The following is a 13,750-nucleotide window of genomic DNA, read 5'->3' on the forward strand; positions in this document are numbered from 1 at the left end:
CATCCCTTATTCTAGGATATTATTTTTAATTTTTAACATTTTTATTGACATATTTGCTTTTACATCACCTTCATTTCAGAATATCTTTCTTCTTTTCTTCCCACCCCAGGAAACTCTCTTGTAACAAAAGTATTTTTTTAAGGATGACAGCAATAGCATTTTAAATAAAATGCTGCCTGACTATTTAATCATATATTTATTATTATATTTAATGTAATTTAATGTATATTTAATCCCCATAGTCCCTCCCACACCTTGGCAAAAAACAAAGGACATTTCCTTAATTCTTTTCTGAAGCCAAGCTTAATATGGTATAATGATAACATAATCAATTTCTATCAATCAATCAATAAAACTTTATTAAACATCTACTCTGGGCAGTTAGATGAAATAATGGATAAAGTGCTGGTTCTGGAATCAAAAATATGCTTCTCCCTGAGTTCAAATCTGTACTCAGATTTGTGTGACTCTCAGCAAGTTTTTTAACCCTATTTACCTCCATTTCCTCATCTGTAAAATGAGCTAGAGAAGAAAACAGAAAACCACTCCAGTAACTTTGTCAAGAAAACCCCAAATGTGAACACAGAGTCAGACATATCAGCCAGTCCAAAACCAGTCTTTATCTGATCTCTTCTTAGCAGGTGATCTAAACTAGGTTGAGGGTAACTGAGGGAGTCTCAGACTCATCAGTGAATGGAGGGGGGTGTCTACCCCAAGCATATAAAGTCTTCCATTAGTGGAATGGGTAGAAGAGAACAATTTGTTCCAACTGAAGAAGGTGCTGTGGGACACTTAGAGCTTGGTTAGACCTTGAAGATGCCAAGGTCATCCACTACATCTAGAGCCATCACCAGTTGTCTTGACTCTGTCTTGTTATGGTGGATCATGATGACTTTAGAAGAGAGAATGAAGTGGATGACCTCCTGCAACTCTACCTCACTTTTTAGGAAGTTACAAGTAACAGAGATGGTGAAAATTGGATTGATGATGACACTGGGAATTATGGGGAGCTAAATCCCTGTGATTAGACCAACTGATGTTGAGCTAAACAAACACTATGCAAGAGGGTGTGATCCTTCTAAGCACAAAGTATTTTTTATGTTTTCCTCTGTTTCTCTATATTCATAATATTCATACTTTCTTATAGCATAATAATATTCTATTACACCTATATACCATAATTTGTTTATTTTGTTTCTATATTCTTTGCTACTACTAAAAAAGAATGATGCTAGGAATATTTTGGTAGCTCTTGTGGGCAAGGACTATTTTTCTTTGTATTTCAGGAACTAGTAAAGTGCCTGGCACAAAGTAAGCACTAAATAAATGTTGTCAAATTGGTATTACTATGAAACCTTTGTTGAACACCTGGGGTAAATACCTAGTAAGAAAGATGTCTGGGTTGAAGGGTATGAACAATTTAATCACTTTCTAGTATACTCATTTAGCCCCAGATACCTAAAAAACACCTTAAGTACCTTTTACTCATTCTCTAGGAAATAGTTTATTCAGTAGTATTTTCTTTATATTTTTAAATTTTTTATTATTTATCATATATTATTATTTTTATTTTATCTTTATATCTTTCTTTTTATTCCTGTTTATATAAGATTCTGTTCATATCTAACTAGGGCTGGAAATAATTGGAACTTTGTCCCCAAGTGTTAAAATTCTGGGGATATTGACAGCATTCATCAGGTAGCTTAGTACTTAGCAAGAATAATAAGTCTCCCCAGTCCTGCCTCCACAGTCTGGAAGTCCCTGGGATCTTTACCTATCCACTATCCACTCTAGGGATCCTCTCTAGTCTTGGCTCCCTCACTCTTATGGTCCCAGTGTCCACATTTCAGAGGAAGGGAGGAAGCACCTTATGCAGCTTTATCCTAGAAGACAATTTGTAAGAGGAACCAGCATTTTTAGATATATAGCTCTGCTCAGTTAACCTTGTAATTGAACTTTACCATAACCAGATTGGTGAGTTCAATTCACTATGATAAGCCAATTAGATATTGGGCAGCTAGGTGGTGCAGTGAATAGACTACTGGTCCTGGAGTCAAGAGGACCTGAGTTCAAATCTCAGACACTTAATAATTACCTAGCTATATGATTTTGGGCAAATCACTTAACCCCATTGCCTTACAAAAGAAAGAAAGAAAGAAAGAAAGAAAGAAAGAAAGAAAGAAAGAAAGAGAAAGAAAGAAAAAGAAAATTAAGTCAATTTGATCTCTAGATATCATACAGAAAAAATCAATCCTGGGCAACTCAGATAGCTTATTAAATATGCACTTTTAAGGTATAAATTCACTGTGGTCTCACTGAAGTTCAAAGCATTATTAATTCAGTCTCATGTCCAACTTTCAGAAGGTCATGTCATAATGCTTGATTCCATCGGGAATTGAGATTTTCAAAATGTCAATACTTCAAAGACCTATGATTTTGTCAGGAATTGGTCTCCTCTCTACAGAAACATCCTTTGCACTGACTTCTCCATGCCTGGAATGTACTCTTTTTTCCCTTTCACCTCTTAGAATTTCTTATTTCCTTCAAGACACAACCCCCAAGTAGGGGAAATATTGAATGGAGAAATATATTTTATAGTTGTTGATTTGTGCTCTCTATTCTGACCTTGTGTCTTCCCCAACACCCCTTCCCCCCAATCCAACTGAACAAGTTTTTGAAATAAAGTCAATTAACCTAGAGTAAAGCTTCTTCCCTTTCCTTAAAACTATAGAGTCCCAGCCATAGCCTAAAGGGATCAGTCTTTGAACTACTATCCTTCATTTACCTATCCCTAATTATCTCATCTCTGAAGCTTCCTCACTTCTAGTTGCTCCTCTTTCTTTGGAGAAAGACCCACTCTGTTGGGTCATCATATACCTTTCCTTACCACTCAACTTCTCATGGCAGTTTAGGTTGTTTACTCTTTCCTTTAGCTTCCTTCTCTTCTTAGGAATCAGTGGTTTCTTGTTCCCCTAGCGTTTCTTATACTTGTTGCTTTTGTTGTAGTTGCTCATCTTTCATTTTGGAATAAGACAGTGACATCACAGGCTGATGTCTTGACTTGCCTCTGTGGCTCCAAGAAGCTGTAGCATTCTTCTCATACTTACAAAGGTAAACACTGTTCCCCCTGATAGAAATTTCCTTGAAGACAGAGACTCTTTCATCTTTGGTTTTATATTATTAGCTGCCTAATAAATGCTTGGTAAATGATCTATTGATTGAGATAGAATGTAATGTTTCAGTGATTCAAATGTTCTTTGAGAGTTCTCTATTATTGCAAAACTTATAACTTTGTAGACCTTATGTGAAAGACCTCTCATTAATCTACAAATGTCCACAATCAACATACAATCAGTACCAGGCCAATACTCAAAGCCTTTCCAGTTTGGTAATAGCTTTCAGAGACTACATCCTATTGATATAAAAACCTTCAAAAATTCAAGGTCAAATCAAGGTTAAGATAAATCATCAGAAAACCTTAATAGGTTTTCAAATCTTGAGTTTTGCTCTGTAGAAATTTTTGCCATTTGTGGTTTTCCATTCAGCTTAAGTCCTGAAAAAACTGTACTCATTAATTTAAGCTGAAAATGACTATCAGAATTTAACTCAAAAAATGAAGTATTTACTTCATAAAACAAAGAACACTACAGGAATAACACTACATCTTGATAGTCACTAAAATGAAAAGCAAATTTGTTTTCTTAGGGATATTGGGTGTGTTTTGAGCAGAATTCCTGGAAACATTTCAGTTGGAACTATATGTTATATTAACTTCCCACCCTTAATACCTTGAAAATAAGTTTCATCTACAATTGAATGAAACATTCTGCTCTCCTTAGAAATAACTATCTCAGGGGCAGCTGGGTGGCCCAGTGGATAGAGCACCAGCCCTGGAGTCAGGAGTACCTGAGTTCAAATCTGTCCTCAGACACTTAATAATTCCCTAGCTGTGTGGCCTTGGGCAAGCCACTTAACCCCATTGCCTTGCAAAAACCTAACTACCCAACTACAGATCACAATTTGATATAGTACATGTACAATCTGATTAGCAACATGCCAGATTTTCATATTAGGGCCCCACAAGGAAAGATGTTAATTGACTTATTCATAATTGTTTTCCTAAGATCACTATCCTAAATCACTTCAACCCTATGAATTTGGATGTAATTGTTTAGACTGAGTTGGCTTAGGCTAAGTCTACAAAATTAGAAACTACAAAGTAAGAACACAAAAACATGATCAGTTCGGTTAGTCATGGGACACCTTGACCACAGAATTGGAATCATCAAGCCATTTCAGGTTGTTACTGACATAGTGCCAAACAGACAAATTCAGCTAGAACTAGAGCTGATTAGAGTTGAAGAGCATTGATCTGTTTCCAATTCTCTGTCATTAGTTACTCTAGTATATTGCATGAATATCATTTTGTAGCTAATAAAAAGAGTATAAAAATTTGTCCTCATTCCCCTGTTATTTTTTCCGATAGAGCAGATATTGTCACTGGGGATTAGTGTAGTCAATTTAAGATTGAGAGGCCTTCAATATGAACAGAAAGGACAATGATCAATGTTGGAAGGGATGTGGGAAATCTGGGACACTAATACATTGTTGGTGGAGCTGTGAACTCATCCAACCTTTCTGGAGAGAAATTTGGATTTACCCCCAAAGGGGAACAAAAATGAGCATACCCTTTGATCCAGCAATACCACTACTGGGTCTATACCCTGAAGAAATTATGAAAAAGGGTAAAAACATCACTTGTACAAAAATATTCATAGCAGCCCTGTTTGTGGTGGCATTTGGGGAATGGCTTAACAAAATGTGGTATATTTATGTCATGGAACACTATTCTATTAGAAGCCAGGAGGGATGGGAATTCAGGGAAGCCTGGAAGGATTTGCATGAACTGATGCTGAGTGAGATGAGCAGAACCAGAAAAACACTGTACACCCTAACAGCAACATGGGGGTGATGATCAACCTTGATGGACTTGCTCATTCCATCAATGTAACAATCAGGGACAATTTTGGGCTATCTGTGATGGAGAATATCATCTGTATCCAGAGAAGAATTGTGGAGTTTGAACAAAGACCAAAGACTATTACCTTCAATTTGGGGTGAGGGGGAACCATTATTTTATAATGTAATTTTACTATCTCTTATACTTTATTTGTCTTCCTTAAGGATATGATTTCTCTCTTATCACATTCAATTTAGATCAATGTATACCATGGAAACAATGTAAAGACTAACAGACTGCCTTCTGTGGGGGGTGGGGGGAGGGAAGCAAGAATAGGGGGAAAATTGTAAAACTTGAAATAAATAAAATCTTTAAAAAAAAAGATTGAGAGGCCTTCAAAGGTGAAAGAATTCACATATAGCTCTGGGATTTTAAAACTACTTAGGATTTATTATACAAGTCTGCAAAGTATACAGATTAAAATCTTTTCTAGTCCTGGAAACACAGCAAGCAGTTTGTAAAGTGTTAGAGAGCAGGAGAATAACAAAGGCTAGGGAGGTTTGGGTGAGAGAGTGAAGCAAGTGAAAAGGAAAGTAGCCAGGAGACCTAATAAACAGAAAAGGATAGACAGTCAGTAACGGCTGGCTGGCTTAGTCCAGCCTCGTGTCATATAGGCCCATGGTAATCCAGCAGGCCTAGGCTGGGAGCATGTGGCCTAACTTAGAAAGAAGAAGGCAAAGGTAGGGTGAAGAAGAGAAAAAAGAAAAGGTGTTCTTCTTCAGGACAATTTAAATGCACCTCTGAAGTGAGTTGGACAAGGATGGTGCTTGGGGAGTGGTCTAGGCAAACTATACTAGTCTTTCCTGTCCCAAGGTGCATGACCTCTAAGTCCATCATGTCATTCATTTCCCATCAAGCCAGCATTAGCTTGATCCATCAATGACCAAGGCCAGATAGATTGGAAACCTGTAGCTGGAGGAAGGAGAATTGGCTAAGGCCACTCCCATCTTGAGGAATTCACATTTAACAAAAGAACAATGGGAGTCACTTTACATCACAGGAGCAGATAATATTTTTCTAACTAGATAAATATTTCTTCTATCTTTCTCCTCAGACAGAATTTAAAAGTATAAAAAATTGAAAAATTTGTTTCCAATTACAATGTCACCATGTCCATAACTCCTTGCATCAATATCACTTTCTACATTTCCTCACTTGATTTACCTGAATATACCCAAATCCAACCTTTCCTGAAATCATAGGATTATAGATTGAGAACTAAAGGGTACCTTAAAGACCATTAAATCGAACTTCCTCATTTTATAGATGAAAAACCAAAAGATCAGAAGAATTAAGTGACATGTACACAAATAGTAAGTATCTGAAGCAAAATTTGAAACCAGGACTTCCTGATTCCCAAGTCCAGTACCCTATCGACCACACTATGCTGCCTCATCAGGTATTCACAATCCACAGTATCTTGGAAGTGACAAAAAGAAATTGGAAATATTTTTAATCTATGATCATTCACAGAATCAGAAAAGCAGACAAGGCTTTGAATCAGAGAGAAAATACATTCAGTGTGGGTAATGGAAAACAAATAGACAAGTTTAATATTGGATTTGGAAAAAAAATCTTAAATTTCCAGGGTGGAACCAAGATGGTGACTTGAATCTAACATGCTCTTAGAGCTTTTCCCTATCAAAGATAAATGAAACCTTTGCACTGACATTAAAGATACAAATCCCACAAAGAAAAGGAGAACATCCAAAGAAGTTTTCAATAGTGGAGTACCTTCAGTGAAGGTCTGTCAATTTGGGGGGAAGGGGAAGTAAAGCCCATCCAGCCAGAAAGTCACCCTGGAATCCCTGGGGCAAAAGATAGGACTGGGAACAAACTACTGCATAGTCAAACCTGGACATGAAGGAGGAAATAAACCTCTGCAAAGGCAAGGCCTGGACTGCATAGAGAGAGGATTGTTGGTCAAAGGACAAGCCAGCAATCAGACCCATAGTATCCTATACCACAGGAGCAGAGCTCAAACAATAACGATGAGTAAAAAAGGTAAAAGAGTGCTCATTATAGAAAAGTAGGTAAAGATATCAATGCCATGTCAGAATCAGAAATCAGTGAAAAATTACTCACAGAGAGAAAGTCTCAAAAGTCTGTGAATTGGATTCAAATCCAAAAGCTCATAGAACAATTTTAAAAAGAATTTAAAAACTAAAGAGGAGAGGAAGAAGAAAAATGGAAAAAAGAAATGAAAGTCATGCAGGAAAATTATGAAAAGTTTACCAAAGAAATCAACTCCTTTAAAAGTAAAAATAACCAACTGGAAAAAGAATGTAACTCTTCAAAAAATAAAATTGATCAACTGGTAAAGGAAACACAAAAGTTAATTATTTTAAGGAAAATCCATCATTCCTACACTTTCTAGTGTTTTTAATAGGAATGGATGTTGTATTTTATCAAAGGTTTTTTCAGCATCTCTTGAGATAATCATATGATTTCTGAGTGTTTTCCTAAAATTGAACCATTCCTACCTACCTGGTTTAAATCCTACCTGATCATGTTTTATTATCCTAATAATAACTTGCTGTAATCTCTTTGCTAAAATTTTATTTAAGATTTTTCCATCAATGTTCACTAGGGAGATTGGTTTATAATTTTCTTTGTTTTGGTTCTTCCTCCATTAGGTATCAGTACCATATTGGTGTCATAAAAGGAATGTGGCAGAATTGCTTCTTCAATTTTTTAAAATAGTTTATGTAGGAAAGGAATTAATTGTTCCTTAAATGTTTGGTAGAATTCACTTGTAAATCCATCTGTATCCTGGAACCTTTTTCATAGGGAGTTTACTGATGGTTTCTTCAATTTCTTTTTTCTGAAATGGGGTTATTTAAATATTTTATTTTCTCTTCTGCTAATCTGAGCAGTTTGTATTTTTGTAAATATTCATACATTTCATTCCAATTATTAAATTTATCTTCTTTCTTTTTTTAAATCAGATTAACCAAAGGTTTATCTATTTTATTGGCTTTTTCATAAAACCAGCTCTTAGTTTTATTTATTAGGGCGGAGCCAAGGTGGTGACAGGAGAAGAGCCTCTCTTAGGTGCAATCAACAAGCTTTTAAGTACCTGCTATTTCCTTATAAGTCTACTCTCCCAACACCTATTCCCTCCCCAAAAAGCAAAAACTGTCTTTGTAGAGAAGAGACTCTAGGCTCACTTTCCCAATCCCTATTCACACTGGCAAGTTAAATTCTTAGAAGATAATTGGCTACTGCTCCATTGAGAGTCCTGAAGGTAACTCTGAGGCATTGGGTACAGTTTCTTCAATATGATCACTTCATTCACAATCTCACACCAGTGGGTGCCATATTGATTATCAGATGATATCAATTAATCAGACAAGCTTAATTAGATTTTAGGAACATGTATTTACTTAGGTGGTAACATAAGAACATTTGGTACAAAATATCCCCATTACAGTCTGGGGCCACACTCTTCAACAAGTACTGTAGAGTTCAGAGGAAAGTGTTCTCAAGCTTAGAAAGCAGATGGCAAAGGTGGTGTCTCATCTCCTGGTTTGCAGAAGTCTCTTTCTCCCCTTGATGCCTTGGTTGATTCAGACAAGAGGTCTGGGCATTCTGTTTTCAGATAAAATGGAATACACTCCTAATACTTGCCTTCAAGAGTTTACACATCCTATTTGGAAAGATAACATTTATTATTTATATAAGTATTTACAAGATATATTCAGAACAGATAGAAAAGGAAATAAACAACAAAGTGAAAAAAATTTAGTTTGTTGAGATAAACACTTAAGTTCTGAATGTATACTGATATTAAATTATTAAAAAACATTCCATTTTTCAGAATAAATCTAGAATTCACAGATATTTGTAACATTAATAGGTAAGATAAAACTAGAGCAAAGTCAATATACAAAATATTCCCAAATTTGCAAATGAGAATAAATATGAAATTCTATATGACAGAAAAAGAAACAATGACTACAAAAGGTGGTATTAATTAACTACTTCTTTCAATAAATTATGGAGAAAAACACTGATGCAAAACTGTAAGGAAGGGACGATAGAAAAGACTTACAAAGTCAGTCAGTCAGTTAATAAACATTTATTAATCACCTAATATTTGACAGGCACTGTGTAAGCACTGGAGATTAAAAAAAAAGAGAAAGAAATCTCTTACTGTGTATGGATATGTGTGTGAGCTCTAAACATAGTCTGGCTGTATCTCCAGTAAGGGAATACAATATAGTGTTTGCGAATGATTACCAATTTCACAGAGAATGTGTGACTCCTTTCACTGGAAAAAAGGCAATTTCCATTGCTTTTAGAGAACACTGTGCAGGTAGCTCAGTTCAGTTACTAAAATCAGTTATTTTGACCCTGACTTCAGTAAAAGTGGTATAAACCTGTATAGAAAAGCATTCTAGCATAAGAGACTAGAAGACTCTCAAAAGGAACAAATGACTAGGAGTCTCTAACGCCTGTGGTCTTTTTTTTAAATTTTAATTTTTTTACATTATCTTTGTAAACAATTTTTACCTCTACTATTCTGTGTCCCATCCTTTATAATAAATGAGAGAGAGAGAGAGCGAGAGAGAGAGAGAAATTTTTTGCAAACCACTATCACTATGTTGTATATGTACTTTATACACAGTAGGCCACACCTATAATCCCCTACCTCTGCAAAGAGAGGTTGAAGATGAGTTTGTAAAATTGGCTTTGAGACTAATCTTGGTCATTATAATTACACAGAATTCTGTTAATTTGTGGTGGTATTCCTTGTGTTCATATTTTATAGTCATGACATATACTGTTTCCTTGGTTTTGTACCTCATGCTTAAAATGTTCTCCCTTCTCAGGCATGATGTTGCACATCTATAATCCCTGCTGCCAAGAAGGCAAATGCTAATGGGTCACTTGAGCTCTAGAGTTCTGAACTGTAGTGGGCTAAGTTAAATTGCTATTTGAGTGATTATGGATGATGTATATGACCTCTCCAGGCCTCAGTTTCCCTGTTGAAATGAGAGAGCTAGCCTAAATAACTTGTAAGGTTCTTTCCATCTTTTAAGTAAAGGATTTTATGACTAAATTCCATCTATCATAATTCCACCCCCCCCCCAATGCCATTCAGGTATCAGTCATTTATAATTCTGGTAGAGAAGTAGATATAGCTTGCAACACTATGTCCCTAAAAAAATTTTTCCTGAAACCAAATTATAATTTGGGGAATATTTATAAAAACAAGGATGTTGAGGTTGTTTTTTTTTATTAAGAGGAAATGGGCTAAATTTATAGCAAGAACAATTTAGATCAGATATCCCAAATATGCCATTAAATCACCTTCTACACAGATCTTTGGAAAGATGAAAAAACATTGATTCAATTCAAGGGTCAAGGACTCTACATTTTTTTTTGTGAAAAAAATGGATCCCTCTGGCAGTTTAGACTTCTCAGAAATATGTTTTTAAATGCACAAAATAAAACACCTAAGATTATAAAGAAACCAATTATACTGAAAGAATTATTAACATTATACATCCATCCATATTTTAAAATCCATGGACCCCAGGTTAAGAGTCTCTGGTTTAGGTGTTTGAAGACAGGTAGAGAAAAAAATCAACATTTTGCAGGTCTTTAGAGATGTGCAATAAGATAAGGAAGTATTAATGTACATTCAAGATTTTTCTTCTTCTGAATTTCTTTGTAATTTTTCATCAGGGCAAGTCCAAGCTTACCACTATTACCTTCATCAGAGTTGGGGCTTGGGGTGGGAAGAGAATGGATGAGAATATTTCTCTTAAGTCTTCCACAGCACAGAATAGCTTCCATACATCAATAACACACAAATTACTGTGCATATAGCACAATGGAAAGTACACCATGTGGAGCAGTCAGATAAGTGGAGAAGAATCAGGAGAGAGTGGCCTCACAATAACCTAAAATAAGGAGAGAATCAAGGAGCAGAGAGTAACTGACAATGTCAAAGGCTGCGGGGAGGTCAAGAAAGAGGAGGACTGAGAAAAGAGAATTTTTTTATAATTAATAGATCAATATTAACATTAGAAAGATTAGGATGAGTTCAGAAGTGTCTATAAAGTTAAGAAAAGTTAAGAAAAGAATTGGAGATACTTATTAAAGTTGACTTTCTCCAGGAGTTTAGGCACAAAATTTAATAGAGTTAATAGGCACAAAATAATCATAAAGTATAATAATTAATAGGAATAGATGATCAAGTGGGGATTTAGAGAATGTTTTTGAGAATGAGGTAAATATGGGTATAACAGTAGGGAAACATCCAGTAGACAGGGAGAGATTTTTTAAAAAGTGAAAACAGGAATGCTAGGTAATGAACTGGAATAGGGATTGGAATGGGATACCTTATAACAGTTGCCAGAGAAAGTGGTGTTGCCAATAAAGACTGAGAACTGTTGAAAGTGAAGGAATTCACTACTAGCTCTAGAATTGAAATAGATCAGAATTTATTTCACAAGTTTGCCAAGTTTACAGATTAAAAACTTTTTTTTTTGAAGAGACAGCAGTAGTTTGTAAGCAGAATGAGGAAAGGGCAAAAATCAAAAAATTAGGCAAGATACATGAAGAAAGAGAAAATTGAGTAGCCTAGAGACCTGGCTGAGCTGAGATTCCAGTGAGGCCACCATGGAGCAAAGGCTGGACAACAATGTTTTAGGCAAGACTACTGAGGATAAGAGTGAAAGGAAACAGTCATAAGAGCTGGCTTAGACTCAAGTGAGTCTGGCCACATGGAATTGGGGTCAGAGTTCTCCAGTAGCCTAGGCCAGGAAAACATGGTTCTAGCTTAGAGAGAAAGTGTATGATCACCTGATGGGGGATAAAAGGAAAAAAGAGACTTATCTTCTAGGTTTCTGGATTTAAATGAATTTCCATAGTTGGAAACCACAAGGTTGGTTTGGGGAGTGGTTAAGCCTAGTTCCAGGTTCTCTCCAACAGGCATGCCACAGGGGCAGCACTCCAAAGTGGGGCCAAGATAGTAAACACTGTGAATGGGCAATGCAAGAATGCACTAGTCCTTCCTGTCCCAAAGGGCATAATCTTCAAGTCCAACACATCATTTCCTGTGGCTCAAGATGATTGTAGTGCCTGCATAAGCTTGACTCATCAGTGAAAGAATGACCAAGGTTAAAATGAAAGTCAAGAGGAAGTGTATTAACAGTACAAAATTCACAAACAACAGTACAAAAACATTACAAAATTGTTTCTGATTATATTTCCTTTGCCTATAATTCCCTCATCACTAATATGTAGAAGGACTTAGGTAGAAAACATTTGAGACAAGAGTAAAGAAGGCATCTGGGTGGTGTGAAATGAGAAAGGGAAGAGAAGAAGCAGGTTTTAGGCTTCAATCTTTTTAGCAAAATATGAAACAAGTTTTCAGCTGAGAGGGTGAGAGGAGAGGGAGCTATGAGAAGTTTGAGGAATAATGAAAAGGAAGAGTTGCTGTGGTGTGTGAGAGTGATTAGAGAAGTGTAAAGCATTAAATTGTAGCAGCAGTGAAGACTAATTAAGATTATGTGATATAAATTTGTAGTGGACCTAGTCAGCATGGTTTCATGATTCTGCTACACTTTGGTTCAGTAGTGTGTGTAGGAGCAAAGGCAGATAATAAGAATGATCCAAGGTGAGGTTGGGCAAGGCAAGATAATAATGAGGGCAAGAGACTCAAGAGAATAGTATAGTACAGAATTGAAATTGTTCATCAAGTGTCAAGATGAATTTATGCAAGGGAAATGACCTGGGAGAGAAATGATGCAAGAAGGGTTTGGAGGTCACAAGATGGACAAAAAAACAAGGTTTAGGGTTGTAAGGCAGAAGGAATGGTGATTTCACAACAGGATGTAATTAGATAAGGGAATTTCATGGTTTTTTAAAATTATATTTAATTTATTTATTTTATTCTGAACTTAAGTAAAACAAGCATTGCCATAACACAGATTAGAAAAAAAAGATGATTTTATATGAAGGTGCAAATCTGTTATGTACAACTTGTCATCTTTTTAAATATATTATAAACTTATCATGTAATTTTCTTTTTATAACTTTTTTCTTCCCACTCCCACTGCATTAAAGACGGCTACCATTCATGAATATTGATGGTAAACTCAAAGATGTGACCATGTTAGTAGATTAGAGGAGTAGGTCATGTGAAATGTGTAAGCTGAAGAAGCTAGAATTTTTGAAGAAGAATCAATCCTGAAGTACTGAAGTAGAAGGGCAGGAGTTGGAAAGGAGAGAAGGATTATAAACTCTAGGCATGGTCACTGAGAAAAGAAGGGAAGTGTCCTGGAGATTGGTAGGGAATAGTTATCAGAATTTTGATTAGGTGGGAGATATAGTTTGAAGGAACCTCAAATATGGTGGTAGTAAAGACTGAATCTGGAAGTGCCAATGGGGAACAAGTGAACAACCTCTGAAAGACTTTAAATTCCATTATAGCTCTAATCTCTGGTGTTCCCCAAAACACAATCTATACGGACAGAGCTAGCTCTTGATTTTGGACACATTGATCCTGAATTGGGAAAAGTTTTCCAGCCTAGGTTCAATATTTTATATTCTTGTTTGTGGGTGGATATCTGACTTTGATCTTTTAGAATATTTTATTTAATGCCAGGTTGATTCCTGGAAAGAGGTATTATGTTCTGAACATAATCCTTGAGCTTGTTGACTCTTTCACATTTCAGAATGAAATCAACACCTGCTAATCACTAGCAAATGCCC

General features: G+C 35.8%; 1 long non-coding RNA gene across 1 annotated transcript in view; it reads right to left on the minus strand.

Annotated features, from left to right (window-relative positions):
* Nucleotides 1-181: 181 nt before the first annotated feature.
* The window catches only part of LOC141503520 (uncharacterized), a 95,016-nt gene continuing 81,447 nt past the window's right edge, over nucleotides 182-13,750 (minus strand). Inside the window, exon 3 of the long non-coding RNA XR_012472867.1 lies at nucleotides 182-8,669. This is a non-coding gene — a long non-coding RNA (uncharacterized LOC141503520). The remainder of the gene's footprint in view (nucleotides 8,670-13,750) is intronic.

Source organism: Macrotis lagotis, chromosome X (assembly GCF_037893015.1).
Source record: "Macrotis lagotis isolate mMagLag1 chromosome X, bilby.v1.9.chrom.fasta, whole genome shotgun sequence".
NCBI lineage: Eukaryota > Metazoa > Chordata > Mammalia > Peramelemorphia > Peramelidae > Macrotis > Macrotis lagotis.